The 18,703-nt window shown below is 51.6% G+C and overlaps 1 protein-coding gene across 1 annotated transcript in view; it reads left to right on the top strand.

The window, feature by feature from the left end:
- Nucleotides 1-18,703, top strand: part of Igsf21 (immunoglobin superfamily member 21) — a 212,568-nt gene that overhangs the window by 143,980 nt on the left and 49,885 nt on the right. The window lies entirely within an intron of this gene.

Raw genomic sequence — 18,703 nt, 5'->3', positions numbered from 1 at the left:
ACTCCCCGTGCTTGTCCGCAGCTGGTGGGATGTGATAGGCAGAAGCTGGTGGATGACAGGGTGTCTGTCTCCTGTGGGTGCAGGTGTGCAACCTCGGGCAGTGTCACTGCACCTCAAGTCCCACCCACTCAATGTGTGATGAACTGAGGTGGTGGGGGGAAGGAACTGGTGGGAAGTGGAGGACTCCTTGGACGAGAGTAGGGAGTGATCTGGCCAGTGAGCTGGGTGCCCCTGCAGGGTAGAGAGCAGACAGGGTCTTAACTAGAATACCACCTGCAGGGTAAAGCAATGGGCTATAAAAAGCTGAGTGTGTGTGTGTGAGTGTGTGTGTGTGTGTATAGGCTGATACTTCCCAACCAGATTTTCTACATTATACACTGAAGGAAACCACCTCAACTGAACTGAAAGCTGACCAGCTTCACCAAAGCAGCCAACAAATCTGGCCCTAGAAACAGTCTCCAATCTTTACACTTGGGCAGTAGCTGCCTTTTCCCCTGAGCCATCTCAGCAGCCCCTGGAAGAAGTGTTTTAATGTTTAGGGTGAGTTTCTCTTGTGCAGTTTCCTGACACACCACGGCAAGGAGGAGAGGCCAGATCTTGCCGGTGCACAGTTTGGCAAGGCTTAGTTTGAGCCAGTTATTCAAGCAACTTCCATTGCACAGTCTCTACCATGCAAATCAAGGCCATATAAATAAGGGACATGCAGCCGGGCGTGGTGGCACACGCCTTTAATCCCAGCACTCGGGAGGCAGAGGCAGGTGGAGTCCAGGATGGCCAAGGCTACACAGAGAAACCCTGTCTCGAAAAACCAAAAAAAAAAAAAAAGGGGGGGGCATGCAAATAAGGGTACTCCTGATCATGGGTGGGTCTCTGGGAACAGGGTGGGGGGGTTGGGGGGCTGCATGTCACAAATGACATGCAAGCAGAGAACTAGAGTATAAACAGTCCTACACAAGGTGTGGGGCAGAAAAGCAGGGGTCACTCCACGTAGCTGGCAGAGGAAGCACAAAAGCCCTGAGGTGAAAAGGGCTGCCTGGGCTTGAGCATGGCCTGGGCATTGGAAACATCAAAGTAAGTAGCAAATACCTCAGCATCCTGGAAGCCACCAGGTCAGTGTCCCACCATGACCTCATTTGAAAGTTCATACTGGCTACTAGATACTGGGAAGGAAGGCATTAAGTGACCCACGGACTAGGCTGGGGACCTGATCTCCAAGTGTCAACAAACACTTAAGAACTCCTGTCGTCTCACCCTCCCAGGTGGTTCTGAGCAGGGCATGGGGCTCTGTGGAAAACTGAGAATACAGGGTTACCCTGTCAAATCATGATGGGGAGGGGCAGGGGTGGGGGAGATACTGGGGGAATAGGCGAGGGGGAGGGTGGGCATTGTCAGGTAGACTCTAAGGAAGTGACTGTCCCTGATTGGCTCTGACATGTTTTGGGCCTGAAGTACATTCTCCCACAAGGCAGAGCCGTGGTATACAGAAGAGGTTGGCTACCATGCAGTCCCGAGCAGTCCTGACCACCATGGGGCTTGAGACCTTCCCCCACCCCGTGCTTTCGCCAGATAGCAAGGTACTCCCCCCCTCCCCAGAGATCAGTGCATCCTCCCCATCTCAGCACCCCAGAGTCTACTTGACATTTAGAGAAACACAGTATGTAGTGGGGGCTGGAAAAGAGGGAAAACGGCGCTGACACGGAGATACAGCTAAAGTGTTGCTGAGACACATGCCAGGATGACTCAGCTGGCGGCGGCGCTGAGGAGATGGTGGTGACGGTGGCATTGAAAGTGGATCGAGAATCAAAAGTGGCTTGGAGACAAAGATATGGAGGGTAGAAGCTCTGAGTGGAAGAGACAGTGTGTGCAGAGGAAGTGTGAAGGTGCCCGGAGAGGGACAAGGCCACTCTGAGTAGACAAACAATGGTCTTTAGAGAAGCCTTTGGATGCTGCTTTAATGAAAATGCACTTCTGGCTTTTAAATAGACACATTAACCGTTCAGTCCAAAGAGCCAGGCATTTTTTTTGTTTGTTTGTTTGGTTTTTGTTTTTTGTTTTTCAAAACAGGGACTCTCTGTGTTAGCCTTGGTTGTTCTGGACTCATTTTGTAGACCAGGCTGGCCTCGAACTCAAGCGATATGCCTGCCTCTGCCTCCCAAGTGCTGGGATTAAAGGCGTGCGCCACCACACCCAGTTGGCCCTTTGAGATCTTATATGTCTTTCCCTTATGGCATATGTTAGTGTACAGCTCAAAAGCTTGTCTTGTTATGGGGGGGGGGGGACCCAAACCATCCCAGCCTTCATAATTCAGAAGCCTGAGTTCTTGGTCCCTTTGTCCTCTGGCTGTTATCACAAACCATGCATCTGGTTCCCCCAAAATATATGAAATGGGAACTCCCTGCCTGCCAGGTGGCCACTCGTTCACTCATTGAGGTCACTCTCTATAAGCAGGCATTGGGCACCCACGGTGTGGAGAGCTTGCTGGGCAATAGAACAAGCTTAGGCTCTGTCTCTCTGGAGATGACCACCCCAGATCCTACACACCCAGTTACAGGCCCAGCACAGACCTCTACTTCTCTCCCAGACCAGATCACTTAATAAGAATGATTGGGTGAGAACAACCTTGGGCCCCTTCCAGCATTCCAGTAATTACAACTGATGTGTATTTTAATCACAAACAAGACACCCTCAGCCTTCATTCAGCCCCTGGGCTTTGTAAGCCCAGGCTTCAACTATAGTGGGAGCCCTGCCTGCCAGTCCCTATGGCAAGGCCAAGGAGTTGATTGGAGGGACATGCAGTTCTCCTTCTGGCCACTAGGGGAGCTTTCAGTGACTTGCCTTTCTCCCTGAGACAGAGCTGGACACTAGGGCGGGTTGGTCTGCTCAGAAGTTGCTTAAAAATGTCAGCTCCTGAAACCTACCAGAGCAGAATTTGACCGGAGCCTGCAGTTAAGGCAGGGAAGCAGGAATCTGAGTTTTAAACTGATGTTGGCAGTGATCCTTAGAGAACCCACCAGCACACACCATCCACATGCTCCCATTTGCAGCCTGGTGCTAGAAGATCCAAGGATGTGGGCGAGGTGGCTCAGGGGCTTTTAAAACTGTCTGATCTTCCAGAGGACCAGAGTTGTGTTTCCAGCACCTCCATCAGCCCACGATTACCTGTAACTACAGCTCCAGGGAATCTGATGTCCTTCTCTGGACCTCAAGGGCACTGTAGTCACTCTACCCATTCCCCCAAAGTGGACACTTGCCGTTCCTTCCCTAACATTGACCTTCATAGATTTTTCTAAATGTCTTTATTTCTCCTTGACCTGGGGACCTCAGTGTTTGCCAGTGTTTCTGTCTTTATCTTGAGTACACATATTCACACTCACATATATGTGCACGTGTGCATGCACAGACACATACATGCAGTCGGATGCACACTTGCATGTGCAGCTCCTTTTACCTCTGGCTTGAAACCCCTCCTTCCATGGCTTGCTGTACAGCCCTGCCTCAGTTTCCATGGTTGGTAGGGTGGCGTGGCCAGGGGTGCTTCTTTTTTGTATCTTGGGAGAGTAGAGACATTTTTGAGGCAGGGAAATGGGGTGTTCTTGCTGAGCCCACAGCTGCCATTAGGCAGCCTTGCCCACTTACCTGCCCCAGAACACCACCTTCCGACTTTCCCCCAAGTCATGGAGAGGATAGTGGGGGTAGAACACGCTACAAAGCTGTCTGCTGCCCTCTGGTGAACCACTGGGGTATTACAAGCAGGGGTTTTGCTTGGGCTACCCACCCCCATCTCCAAAGATAGGCCTGGTTTCTAAGGGTGGGCAGTCACCCTCTGCCCACCGCTGTCTCTAGGTCCTCAGCAGTTTGGTGAAGGGTTGTTAGGCTAATGAGCTGGTAGCTACTGCTCTTCAGCAATCAGCCTGTCTTTGCCTTGCACTTTCTGATTAAACCCAGCACTCACTGTGTGATACAGCCCTCAGGCCCCCCCATCACATGGCTCCGACTCATCTGAGGTCAAGGTGACTTAGCTCCCCCGTAGCCTGTCCCTAGCTGACGGATGGAGGCTGACTGGCATGCCCGTTTCTTGTCTGGATAGTGGTACACCTCTAACCAGAGACCTCCCAGGGACAGCATTACCCCCAAGTTTTCAGGAGCTCTAGCCAGCACCAGGCTGTTAGTGTGAACCCTGAGTCCTGCCGTGTACTATCTGCCTCATTACTCATTACTTCAGAAAAGCTAACTGCGGGCACTGGGAGACAGAAGAGCAGGGAAGTGGGGGGGCCCTGTCGCTGGAGTGGACATTGCCAGATCTGTACTGGGAACAGTGGAGAGGGAAAGATGACAGCTCCGTTGGCATTCTGCACCTAGGGGCCAGCAGGCTGTGTGTGTGTGTGTGTGTGTGTGTGTGTGTGTGTGTGTGTGTGTAGGGACAGCCCAGTGGGTGGAGCCTCAGTGCCCCTGCTGAGTGATGCTCTAGGGCAGGCTGAGAGGCCAGGGGTTGCAGAGCAGTGTGGAGTCTTCGGTTGAAATGCACCTTTGGAACCAGGCCCAAGATTCTAGAACCCAGCCACTGACCAGAGAAGGCAACACTGCTGCTCCACAGCCAAAAGCAGACACACCAGGGAGGCTGAGAGAGGAGGATCATTTGAGGCCAACCTGAGTTAGAGTGAAACTCTTGTCTCAAAATCATACATTAAAAAGAAACAAACAACTTTTGGTCCACTAAATAAGCCAGTGGGGCAGGGACCCAGGCATCAGGTGATGACAGAGTGATGACATCTGTCTAGAGCATTCAGGGCCATGAGGGAGCTCAAATTGTCTCTAAGAGTGGGGAGGAGCCCCTGAAGAAATGTCATTACAGCTTGACCTCCCCTGAAAGGGGAAGGGTCACCCAGAGAGTGATGAGAAGGGAAGGAGGAAGTGGAACTGGGAGGACACAGTGGACCCTGCTAGACTGGAGCTGAGGGACACAGGGAAGAGAAGTTCAGTTGTTGCCCAGGGCATGGATGCAGGGCACAGGAGCTGGGAACCAGTGAGGTGTGGGTTGGGTGCAGGGTTCCCAAGCACACAATGGTGGACCCCTGAGTAGAGAGACCAAAGAGGCCACCGAAAACACAGGCGAAAGAGAAGTTCCTAGAGTCATTGACACACAGATGGCACTTAACGCCACTCTCCCCTCCTAGACTCTCAGACCTACCATAGCCTTCAGCATGGCCCAGGCTCGGAGACTGCAGGCAACTCCTCTATGATCACACAGCAGGTTGGCAGCAGAGTCAAAATTCAAACTTCAGTTTTTTTCTAGGCTGGTGTCTCCAGGGCCCAGCCTGTGGAATAGAATTGCTGACATCACAAATAATTATTGCTGAAGGCCAACACAAAATGAAAGTGAGAGGTCTCCTCCAGGAGAAAGCGACCAAGAGAGAAGAGAGGAAGACAATAGAGAGAGAAAGGAGATGAGAGAGAGGGGAGGAGAGGAGAGAGATGAGAGAGGAGGGAGAGAGCCGGAGAGAGGGAGAGAGGGGGGGAGAGAGGAGAAGAGAGAGAGGAGAGAGAGGGGAGGAGGGAGAGGAGGAGAGCGCGAGAGAGAGGAGGAGATGCGAGGGCGAGTGACGGAGAGCGTAGTCGCCGATGAGGGCGAGAGAGACGATGAGGATGAGAGGTGAGGAGGGGCTGAGAGAGATGAGAAGGACGGAGCTAGGTAGAGATCGAGGCAGATGCGCGGAGGCGGGAGCGGAGCCGAGCAGGAGGAGGAGGGAGAATAGAGAGAAGAGAGTGAGGAGAGAGGAGAGGGGAAGGGGAGGAGAGCGGAGCAGTGAGAGGATGATGAGCGAGAGTGAGAGATGTGGAGAGAGAGGGAGAGAGAGAGGAGAGGAGGCGGAGGGAGATGATAAGAGAGGTAAGAGAGAGAGGGCGAGAGGGGAGCGGCGAGAGCGAGAGAGAGGGCGAGGGAGATGAGATGGAGAGGAGAGAGGGGGAGAGAGAAGGGGAGAGAGAGAGAGAGAGAGAGAGAGAGAGAGAGAGAGAGAGATTTTTTACTTCTAAGTAAAATACCAGTAGCAGGCTGCTGGCTTCACTACTAATTATATAACCATTTTATTGCTGGTATTAAAAAAAAATGAAGGCTGAAACTGTCCAGGAAAGGCCTAATTTAGTAAACAGCTTAGAACAAAGTCTTTGTCACGCAGGTGTTGCTGCACATTCGAAGGGGCTCTGGGTGATTCAGACCGCCTCCTTAATATGTTATTGTGGCCTAATGGCATTTCCCAGTTTTGAGAGAAGCGCTGTTGCCATGGAAGGAAATCGTGTTTGTGGCGATGAGCGTTGAAGAGGCTGATAGAGAGGGGAGAGCTGGCATGGATAGGCAGGTGGACAGACAAGGTGCACTGGTGTGTGGATGGATGGATGGATGGATAGATGGATGAATGGATGGGTGGTTGAGTGAATGGATCGAGGGATGGATGGGTGGGTGGGTGGTTGAGTGGATGGATGGTTGAGTAGATAGGTGACTGAGTAGATGGGTAGTTTAGGTTGTGGACAGTTGGATGGATGGATGATTGCATGGATGCTAGCAGTATGGATTGACAGACAAGTAGGTATATGGACGAAAGGATGGGTGCATAGATGGAAGAAAGAATGGGTAGTTGATGACTGGGAGACTGGGTAGGCATGTGGACATATAGACGGGGGGCGGGGTAGACATGGACGCATGTGCATGTGAGTAGCTAGATGGTCATGAATGGGTAAGTTGAGGAAAAACTGACCCCAGACTTCTATTCTAGAGACAAGGGGCTGAGGATGGTGAGCCTTTTGTAAAACGCTACTGTCATTGCCTCCGTTTGCAAATGGCACCTTCAGCTGAGACCATACAAGGCTGAAGAACAGGGCAACCCTTTGGTTTACAGAAGAAAAGGGAGAGCCAGAGAAGTTGATTGACAACTTTCAGGTCACACAACCTACAGGTGACAGAGCTGGGCCAGAAGCCAGGCTTTCTAATGCCCTTGAAAAGGGTTGTGGGTTTTTCCTGTTCTCTCCAGGGGCATCATGGTCCCTCGCATGCAGCATCCCTCCATGCCCACCCAGCATCCAGAGGGGTTTCCTAAGGGGCATCACGGTCCCTTGCATGCAGCATCCCTCCATGCCCACCCAGCATCCAGAGGGGTTTCCTAAAGGAACATCATGCTATGTACCGGCTGCTACGCCCCTACAAGGGCCCCACACCAGCTGGGCACAGAGGTCAGCTTCCACCAGATCTGCCTACTGTCCCACCCACCCAGCTGTCCTCTCCCAGCACCCCTCCCCCAATGCCCCCAGTTACCCAGGCCTTCTTTGTAGCAACCTCAGAACATTTGCTCTGGCTTTTCCATCACCATACAGCCTTCTATCCCCTGTCCCCGGTTCAGATCAGATATCTTGGCTGAGATGGTCACCAGAGCTCTTGAGTGACCCACAAGCTGTTGCAGCTGTTGCTCTGTCCCATTGACCCACTGGTGGAGTGGGTTACTGGTCCCCTCTGAGGCCATTACTCTCTGACTCACTAGAAACTATTTTCTCTTGACCCTAACAATGCACATACCTTGTGGACCATGACTTGTTCACTCTGGTTCTCTCCCGCCAGACTTCCAAAGTGACAGCGGGCAGTACTTCCCCATTCAGAGACCGAAAGCTACTTCATACACAGAAGGCCTGGCTAGTGGCCCCCTCCCCAACATTGTAGGCACGGAGGATCTGAGTCAGTGACAGAGCAGACTCAGCCAACCGCAAGCTTGTCTTAGCCTCAGTTTCCATTCACCGGATGAAAGGGTGGGCACTCTCACTTTCCTGCACAGTTGAGGGACTTGGGAAGCAGACAAGCTCCTCCATGGCTGGTCTCACGCACAGCCGCTGCTGGAGCCAGAGGCAATTTCCCTGTAAGCTGTGCAAATGTGGGTATTATGGGGAGGTGGGCATGGCTGCTGAAGGTCCTTTCTTCCTTCCTACATGCCTTTGCACCTGCCTCCTTCCCTTACTAAGCGATTGTGTGTTTTGTGGGGAAACAAAGGACCAAATCCAGTCATTGATCTTCTTCTCAGGACCATTTTTTGTTTTGCTTCCTTCTTGGGAGCCATGATGAGCCTCAAGTCTTCAGACTGGTGTAGTGGAGCTACAGCGATGCTAGGACAGTGGGACATGTTGTGCCCTGTTCACACATTTCTGAATATTTCCTCATAATTTCATAATATCTGCCTATGTCAGAGGTCAAAAAACAAATCTCAGAGAGGTTGTGGGATTTGCCTGAGGTCATCCAGAAAGCGGGTGCCTGAGAGGAGAGTCAAACCCTCCAGCAGGGTTGGCCTAGACTGTCAGCCACCACATTGTTAGTGCTCACTCAGCCATGTTGGGGGTGGTGGGCAGGCGAGACCCAGTGCTCCTGAGAGCAGTCTGTGGTGAGGCTGAGGGGGAAATGAGAAGTGAAGCTGCTTCACTGGGGAAAAAAAAGAGACAAGGACTGGTTCAAGATCCCCATGCTGTTGTGGAAACTGGATAAATTTTTTTTTTTTTTTTTTTTTTTTTTTTTTTTTTTTTTTTGGTTTTTCGAGACAGGGTTTCTCTGTGTAGCCTTGGCCATCCTGGACTCACTTTGTAGACCAGGCTGGCCTCGAACTCACAATGATCCGCCTGCCTCTGCCTCCCGAGTGCTGGGATTAAAGGCGTGCGCCACCATGCCCGGCTCCTGGATGAATTCTTATCTTGCAAATTCCCCTCCAGGCCTCCGGCAAGCAAGCCCTGTGAAGAAGACAACACAGCTGGTTTTTTTTATAGTGTGTTTTGTGCCTTCCCTACGTGCTCTGTGTTCAACAAATTGGATACTGTAAAATGTAATAGGAAGAATGGGAGAAGCATCCTCCAGCCCTCGCCCATGGCCTTGACTTAGGGTCTGCTCATCCCCCCTCCCCCACACTGTGGTTTCTGTCAGTGTTAGCCTTGTGTCTGGTCATGCAAAGCTCAGCCCTGGAGTCCGGGTTGGGAGAAGAGGATGACAAAGAGGCTCTTCTGGCTTTGTGTAGGGAGGGATGTCCTGGATCCTCCTTATTCCCCGCCCTTCTAAGGGCAGAACTCACACAGCCACTCCCATCCCTTGCTGGCCAGGGACTCTCCAGACGAGAAGCTGGTGACGCCTGGTAAGGATTGCTGAGCAGTGGCCAAGCTGGTCTTCAGACGATCCCCTCACCCACCCTACCCCACTCCCTGCATAAGCATTGACCCAGATGTCCACATGGCTCTTTCCTTGAGTCCCTCCTGGTCGCTGATCTGATGTCTCCCCTCTGCAGAAGACCTCCTTTGGCCGCCTTGTCTAAAAGAGCAGTCTGGCCTGGGGAGATGGCTTAGCTGGCAAAGTGCTTGCGCTACATGCTTAAGGACCTGAATTTGATCCCGGGACCCACATAAAAAGTCGAACAGGGCAGCACATGTCTGTTAGCGCTTTCCTTGGAAGGCAGAGGAAGGCAGATCCCTGGGGACTTGCTGGCCACCCTATCTGCCCTAAGCAGTAAACACCAAGTTCAGTGAGAGAATATTATTGAGGAAGACACCCATTGTGTTCCTCAATGTGTGTGTGTGTGTGTGTGTGTGTGTGTGTATGTGTGTTGTGTGTTGTATGTGTGCATGAATCTGTGTGTACGTGGTGTGTGTGTGTGTGCATGCGTGGGTGTATGTGAATAAAATCACCTCTGCACTGCCTCTTGGTTTCCCCATAACCCGTCACTCACTGGACGGCTATGACAGGAGCTTCCTCGATGGCTCATTCCCTCTTATATACTTAGAAACAGATCCTTTCGTTCATGCTCTCTCTGAGCCATCCTTATTGTCTGGAAGGTAGCCTGGGGCTGTCAGTGCCGTGTTTGCAGTGAATGGGGTGAATCTAATATGAGGTAGCAGCAGCCGGGGACCCTGGAGGGCTGTGTGCAGGAGGCAGGTAGATGGCATGGTGTGGTGTTGAAGCGGGAGCTGGCCACTTGGGAGGTATCCACTGGCCCTGGCCCTTCTGGTTGCATCTGCAACCTCATCACTGAAGCATGCTGGGAACGAAGCAGCTCAGTTGGTAGAAAGCTCACCTGGCATACGTGAAACCCTGTGCGCCGTACCTAGCACTGTATAAACTGGGCATAGTGGTGCATACCTGTGATCCAGCTCATGGGAAATGGTCGCAGGAGGCTTAGGAGTTCAAGGTCATCCTTGGCTATATATCAAATTTGAGGTCAATGTGGGCTACAGGAGATCCTATCTAAAAAAAAAAAAAAAAAAAAGTGAAGCAGATTTAGTACCACATTACCTAGAAACCAATCGCCTGCCTTGCCTGTTCCTAGGCTGGGCCTCTGACCCATGACTTCCAGTTTGTTGCCCCTTACAGCTATAGCCTCACCCTGAATCCACTGACCTCTGCCACTCCTAGCAAGGGCCTCTGTGGTTCCATCAGCTACCTGGGCAAGCCCGCAGGATCATATCTGCAAAGTCCCTCTTGCCATAGGAGGTGACATATTCAGACATGCGCATCTCTGTAGGGGGGGACACTATTCTGTACCCACAGCTGTGAGCATCACTGTAGCACCAGCTCTCACTGTCTGTTTGCCTCCTCCACAGAAGGTGGCTTCTCCGTTGGATCCGGGGATGAGGGTAGGGGGTGTTCCTCAGGGTGAGGAGATGTCCCCCTCTTCCCTTTGTGACCCTAATTCTTCTGGTGCAGCATAAAAGCCCCATTGCACCTCAGGGGCAGGAAATCACTAACCTACCGACATGCCCCACTGAGCCATCCTGGGCCCATATGCTCTGCATTCTGTGGGGCTGAGTCCATGCTCCCCTCCCCCCACCAAGATGCTGTGTGGGGCCAGTGGGAGGTTGCCCTAAGGAAGGAAAGTGAGGTTAAAGGGGGTGAGGGAGGGTCCAGGAGAGGTCAAATAAGAGAGACAGGGCTCTTAGTGACAGGATTTACCCTCAACTTCCTCCCCATGGGTTCCTCCCAGCATCTAGTTGCACAACTGTGTAATAAAACTAAAACGTAACAAATGTTTGTCACAAGAGGTGACATGGCAGAGCCATCCTGGAGCCCAATGTCTGATCCCTAGATTTGCCGCTGACTGCTTGGGAGCCCCCGGCAAAGTCACTGCCTCTTAGGGTCTCAGTTTCCCCTCCCCCAAAGTAGAGATGGTGATGGTGGTGCCTATCTGCAGAGGGCTTGTCACACAGACACGAGACAGGCAGTCTCCAGGCCTGGCCCAAGGCACATGAAGAAATAAGCGAGTTTAGTATTGATTTCCAGGTGAGTGGCGAATGAGTCACAAGCCTTCAGGGAATAGTGACCCTTGCTGGATATGGGTCAGGCATGGTGCTGGGCTCCAGGGAGTCAGCTGTGGACAATTCCAACTACCCAGGGCTCCCTTCACCATGTAGAGCAAGCTTACCATGGCTTCTTTTTCATAGGGGGCAGCGGGCGGGGCGAGGGGGTGGGGGAAACCAAGGCCTGAAGTTGCTGAGCACCTGCTTGGAGCCACACTTCTGGGAAGCCAAGGAGCCAGCGTATATGACAAACCCTCCCTCTCAGCCACAATGCTCTGAGCCCTCTCACTCAACACCAGTATTCAGAGTGCTGGAACTCTGCCCTGGATCTTTCTGGAAAACTTGGACACGGTTCCTAAGCAGGGGTCTCTTCTCCTCATGATGGCCATCTAGGGAACAACGTGAAAATTTGGCTTTGATCAAATTAGGCCCGTGTTGCGGCATAACTTTCTCCATTCACCACAAAACTAATAAACTAATAAATTAGACAAATGAATATATCACTGGCCAGGACCACACACTAAAGCAGCACGGTAATTGTTTTCACGGCCGGGGCCAATTTCTCAAATTTCGCCTTGGCCAACTTTCCCCAGCTCACCGTGTCCCTAATAAGGCATAACTCACTCTATAAACATTCAATTGACTTACTTATTTTAAATACAGTAGAACTGAAAAGCACCTCACGAGCCTATGCTTGTGTACTTGTTTCCTTGGAAGGGAAGTCCAGCCAGGGTTTGTTAAAGCAAAGATCTATCTATCTCTAGTGTGGATCTTGGTCCCCAGCCCAGTGTTTTGTTCCTTTCTAGCCGGATTGCACTGCCTGAGGATCTTGTAGGCTGGCCACACAGATAAAGATAGCACAAATTTGGGGAGGTACAAGCCCCTGGAGCTGTGGGTGGCCCTGTGCTGTGACTTCCATGGGCATCCATTTAGGGTCCTGACATAAGGACCCTGCATGGGTCCTTCTCTGATGAGCCCCACTTTGCAAGAGAGAAGAGTGGATCAAAAGGACCAAGTGACCAGTATAGGACCACACAGAGCATGGTGCAACAGATCTGGGGCCTGGACAGGCTTTAGTTTCCACAGCTGGTGTGCCTTGGCTCTCTCATGTCAGTGTATATGACTGACATTTCTGGCCTGGCAAATAACTGGGGGACCCTGACTGCTGGGAGACCCACTCCTTGAGCATATGGGAAGGCTCATAGCCTGTGGCTGGGACTGGACAAGCAGGACTGTGTCTGTGCTCAGGGACAGGTGCATGGTGGAAATAGTTGTAAGACCCCGGGAGTCCACAGTGGTCATCATGGCTTGGCTGGAGGAGGTGAGGGACGGAAAAGTACTTCGTGTATTAGCCAGAGATCATAGTTGGTGTGTGACTGTGGGATATGGAATAGAGAAGAAAACAGCCTTCCAGATACAGTTCATGGCAGAGGTGTAGGCTGAGCAGGGTGTCCAAAGACCCCTGTCTGCAGTGAAGTGGGGTGAACATGTTTGGGGGAACCCAGCCACGGATAGCATGTATCCTTCTCTGCCACCTACAATCAGGGCTGTCACCAATGACCCTGTGGCGACCTTGGAGCTGTCAGCCAAGAGTCCTCTCATCTTGGGATCTCTGTCCTCACAGCCCTTCCTTCCTAAGCTTTGCCTGACTGTCCAGCTGCTGAGGGCTTTCACGGGGCAAACCTGCCATGCCCATCATACTGTTTATTTTTATGTGCTTAGGTGGCTCGTTTCATCTCCACCTACAGCACTAGAAAGCAAATTCCACTAGGACAGGGAGAATGGCTTCAGTGTCACCGCTGTCCCAGTCATTACCAGGGAGCCATGGAGTGACACATGTAAACTAAGTGGGACCATTACATGGAGGGAAGAAGCTGGGCAGGTGGACATAGAAAAGGATGGGTGGGTAGTTGGGTAGATGGGTAGGTAGATAGATGTAGGGATAGTAGGTTGTAGATGGATGGGTAGGTGGGTGGATGGATGGATGGTGAGTGAATGGGCAGATGGGTAGATAATGAGCAGATGGTGACTAGATGGATGGATGGTTGATACATGCGTAGATGGGCAGATAAATGGCTGGATAGAGAGCAGGTGGGTAGATGGGTAGATGGATAAAGTAGAAAACAGATAGATGACAAATAGATGGTGGGTGAATGGGTGAATAATAGATGATGAGTGGGTGGCTAGATGGACAATTAGGTAGAAGAATTAATACATGGAGAGATTAAGAGAGATGATGGATGGATGGTGGATCGATAGCTGAAGGAAGGATAGATAGTTAAATGGTAAATAGGTAAATAGGAAATAACGAATGGAGAAAAGAGTGGATGAATGAATAACGTTTAGTGGATGGATGGATGGATGGATGGATGGTAGATAGTGAATGAGTGGATGGGTGGAGAGTAGTTGGTGGATAGATGGTGGATAGTGGATAATGGATGGATGATGGACAGTGAATAGATTAATGGTGGCCAGTGAATGGATGGTGAATAGTGGGTAGGTGGATGGAAGGGTGGATAGATGGCTTCTAAGACCTGGAGTAGAAACCTCATCCTGTGACTAGCTTAGCAAAGTCATTCCCTGTCCATGAGGTGAAGTAGAGCCGAGGCATGCTCTAACTCAGAGTTCCGGCTTCTCTCCTGCTCACTTTCTGGAAGGCAGAGCCCTTGATGGGAAACCATAACCCAAAGCCAACCCCAAACCAGAGGCATGACAGAGGCCAATTGGGGTTGTCAGCCATGCCAGTCACTGGGTCTGGGCTCTGCCAGGCAAGATGCCAACCAGCAGGGCCAGGCCCTGCAGACCTTGGCCCCGTCAAAGCAGAGCTGCCCCTTGGCCTCTCCTTCCTGGCATGAGCCTGGCCAACCCCATGACCAGAGAGCAGGAGGTCCAGAGCCGAAGGCTGTGGGAGCAATGTTTCCTTGTGACAGAGACAATCTCCCTAAGCTTTCCAGAAGCAGCAGCCACCCTGCCCTGCAAGGAGCCTCAGGGGTGTTTCCATCTCCCAACACATGCATGGGCAGTTGTCCCCGTCACATACCAGCACCCACCCCTCTCTCTAGAGTCAGGTCAGGTCCCTGAAGTCACCACTGTCCCTGCTTCCCAACCACAATCCTTCTTAGGGTTGCTGGGAAGAGCTTGATTTCATTTGCTTCATGTTGGAAGGGGCAGCCATCATTCTTTGGGTGTGCTATGGAACATGCAACTTGTACCTCAGTTTCCCCAGCTGCTGACTCACCCTGGATTCTCTCTGGAGGTGCTAAGAAAGATGTAGCACCATTCTGCGTGCCCACGCCAGCTCTAGGTATGGGGCAAATGTTAAGTGGCTTGTAGCCTGTGCTTAAATAGCAGAGACCACCCACTCCATAAAGATGATTGACACCTCTTCCCGTCATCCCCTGGGATCTCCATTTCATCTAGTGTCTGCTCCTCGGGCTCAGGGTTAACCCTCCCACAGATCAAGGTCTCAGAACCCATCAAGACTCAAGTAAGCTGTAGCTTGTGTTGTCCATGCCAGCTCCTCCAGCAACTGCACCTTGTCTACTCCAGGGTTTATGACTAGGGAAAGAACCTTCTAGTCTTTCTCACACCGTCCCCTCACTCCTATGCATCTGGCAGCAGAGAGCCAAACTTCATTAATTAGGTTGAGTCAACAGTCCACGGTTACAGCACCCCTAGTGGTGGGGCTCAGCATTGGTCGCAGCGTCCCCGTAGTGGTAGGGGCTTAGAAATGTCTCGGTGCTTTGTAAAGGTGGGGCTCAGCTTTCACTTTGAATTCCAGGGTAGGAACGCAAGGGCCACTAGTTTCACCCCTGTTCTAGAAACTCCTAAGTTCTCAGAACATGGGTCACCAGAGAGCCAGGATTCCAGACATCCAAAACTGCCTGACATGGAGCCATTAGTCACTAAAGTCCCAGGATCTCACTGTCCTCTATCTACCTGGTCTCCAGGCATGAATCCACACCCTCCCCAGGCCTCTCAAGGAAAAGCCTTGAGGCAGAGCCAGTGGGGGAAGAAACATGACCCCTAACAGGGGCATGGAGTGAGAAGATGCAACACGCCTGTGTTGGTCCTGCTCACTTAGTGCTCTCAGCAGTGCTCTGGGAAAATACCAACGATGACACCAGGTTTTAGATGGGGAAACAGAGGCACCGCACCGAGTGATACAGAAACTTCCTCCGAGTCACCAAGCCAGAACATGGAGGATGGTGGACTGCACCACACCCGGGGCCTGGGGTTCTGTACGGTCAGCTGGGGTATAAATGGTGCTGCCCCAAGAATGAGAGAAAGATCCACCCAAGCTCACCTCGCTTCCCCGTTCTCACCTTCCCAACGTTGCCACACAGCTCTCCTCTCACCCTGGCTCTCAACAGGCAACAGATGGCGGGGGGGGGGGGGGGGGGGGGGGGGCTTGGCCGTGTGGCATGTCCGTTAGCATACACCAGCCTGCTGGCCGCTGCTCACTTCTGCAGGCTTGGTCTCAGCTGGTGAGGTGGGCGTTATGTATTTGTGCGTACATACGTGTGCAAATGTGTACGTTTGTAGTGAGTGTATGAGAGTGTCTGGTCCAGTGAGCCTGCTTCTGTCTTGGCCTTGGGAGGAATCCAAATGAGTCCCTCTGATAATGTGAGCCCAGTGGAACACATAGTGGGAGCACAGGTGGCTGCTTCCAGTTCTGCTGAGGGGCGCCCTGGTTCTGCCTCTCTTGCCATTTCGGGATCTCCTGTGAGTCCCTCCCTCACCAGCCTGGAACTTGAAGGTCAGTCGGCAAGTTTCTGTGTGACTCACATTGATTATTTCTGTTTAATTGGATCAATAACAAACTCTGGAAAAATTGAGCGATTTTGAGTGAAAGTCTGCATGTGTTGTTGGGCTTCTGTTAGGAGGCCAAAGACGTGGCTCTTTCTTCCGTGGTTATTTCCAAATTATAGTCACCAAACACTGTAAATAGAGACTTTAAATCAAGGAATGGTCTCTTTGTTCCCCATGGTCCATAGCACTTGTATTGTAGAATTAGCTTGAGAATATGGAGAAAGAAAGCAGGAGAGGGAGGGAGGGAGGCAGGGAGGGAGGGAGGGAGGGAGAGAGAGAGAGAAAAGGGAAAGGAAGTTTAAACCAGATTTCTCTCTTTCTCTCCTGTATATGTCAGGGCTCCCAGGTGTCAGGAATTCAAGCTACTTGCCCCTTGTTATCTCCATCTTCAAGGTCTCCTCAAAGTTCAAAGAGGTTGCTGTAGCTCCAGCCATTACATCTTAACTCCAATGTGCCAGTGAGCTGTCTTTGTGACCAAATACTGAGAACGACTTCAGAGGAGAGTTTTGTTTTGTTTTTCTGTCAGTCTATGGTTACCTGGCTCTGTCCTTTGAGCCTATGGCAGGGCTGAGCACGGGGTATAACAGGTGGTGAAGCAAACTGCTCAAGTCACCATGACCAGCAAGTAAAAACAGAGCCGCAGGAGGAGAGACAAGGCCCAATCTCCCTTCCAAGGACACACCCCAGTGACCTCACTTCTCTCTTTCCCAATTCTTAAAGGTTCTACTGGAGTGTAGCTCCAGAGTGTTAGCCCATTAGCCTTGGTCAGGGTTGGGGTCTGGAAGTAGTACCTAACTGCTCTCCTCAATCACATGACCACCCTGCTACAAGGGAGCCTGGGAAATGTAGTCTTCATTTCAGCCAGCATGTATCCATAGTAACTGTGGGCTGAGTCCCCCTCTGAAGGCCCTGGGACCATGATTGTTGTGGGTTTGGAAAATGTTCGGGTTCTGGAATCTTTGGCTATGTATTAACGAGATATCTTGGGGGTTGGCCTCGAGTCTAAGCATGTAATCTGTGTTTCCTGTGCTTGAAGGCAACGATTTACTGTATTTTTCCTTTGTAAACAACTTTGTTCATGGAGCAGTGGAGTTCTGAGGGTGCTCCCCAAGTCTCATGTTTGGGGCGCTCTGCCTGTGTAGCCATGACAAGAGAGATGCTGAATCATGCAGCGGCCTCACCCAGGCCCTGGTCGCACGAGCAGGAGACCTGGCTCTGCCCTTGCCGCTCAGTGTCTGTCACTTCTGGGAATTTACATTGCGTTCCTCTCACGAAGTTGTTCTGAGGATCTTACAAGGACAGGAGAGCCAAAAGTGTGGCTGGCAAAGTGTGTGAAGTTTAACACAAACTCAGTGACTGCCGCTCCTGTCCGTGCGTCCCTCCGGATGTCACATGATCACCCCTCAGATCAGGCCTCTCTTCCTGCACCCACCTTCCCGAGCACTGGGAAAACCAACAGAGTCCTCCGCTCTACTCCAGATCACAGTACCCCTGCCCAGTTCCTATTTTCTATAAGATGTGCACATGAACATACTATTTGACATGTGTGGAAGTGTAGATGCATGTGTGTATGCAGATGTATATGCATGTGTGTGCATGTGTGTGCATGTGTGTGCATGTGTGCATGGAGGACGGCCTCGGGTGCTGTCTAGGCACCATCTTCCTTATTTTGAGACAGTCTCTCGCTTACTTGAAACTCACCAGTTGGGCTAGGCTGGCTGATTGGCGAACCCCAGTGAATCTGTCTTGGTCAACCCAGCACTGGGATTACAAACTCATGCCACCATGCCCTGCCTTCTTTACACTGGTCCTGGGGATTGAACTCAGGTCCTCAAGCTTGCAAGGCGAGCACTTTACTTACTGAGCCATCTCCCATAGCCCCTGCTTTATACGCCTAGAGCTTACTTTGCATGTGTCTGCCATGTGCAGCTAGCCTGTGGGCTCCAGTGGACAGTGGTCGTTTGTGTTGGATTGGGTTTAGCTCCTAAGACAGGCTCTCAGGGTCTAGCCTTAGCTAGCCTGGAATTCGCTCTACAAACCAGGTTGGCTTCAAACTTGTGGTGATCCTCCCTCCAGCCTCTGCTTCCCCAGTACTGGGGTTATAAATGTACACCATCTTGTCTGGGTGCACAGTAGGTTGTTTTATTTTGTAATCTTCTTTAGGCACGGCTGTAATTCCCAGGACCTAAGACAGGCTGGCACATAGTAGGTGCTCAGTAAAAGCATGCTGGCGGAATAATAACCAAATGACAGGATGCTCTCCCTCCTCCAGCACCCAGCGCTGTGCTCCTCATCAGAGACAGACCAAGAAGCCAACAACCTTTCAGCTTCCGGCTCCCCATGGCAGGAAGCCCAGAACCAAGAACAGTTAGATAAATACCTATTACCGCGGATGGGATCTCGGTGCCGGCTAGAGTCCAGGCATTTTAATTTTGTTTTGACAAAGAGGCTGATGGGAGAGGTTAGTGAGGCCCCCCTGTCTCCCATCTGCCGCGGCCTGGGGCGCCCCAGCCTGCCCTTCTCTGCCTCTGGCAGCGTGTAGCTCAGGACTGTGAAATGTAATTGGCCTGCCCTACTTTTTAACAGAACG

The sequence above is a fragment of the Acomys russatus genome, chromosome 29 (assembly GCF_903995435.1).
Source record: "Acomys russatus chromosome 29, mAcoRus1.1, whole genome shotgun sequence".
NCBI lineage: Eukaryota > Metazoa > Chordata > Mammalia > Rodentia > Muridae > Acomys > Acomys russatus.
The sequence above is the reverse complement of the archived record's forward strand: the minus strand, read 5'-3'. Positions and strand labels throughout refer to the sequence as shown.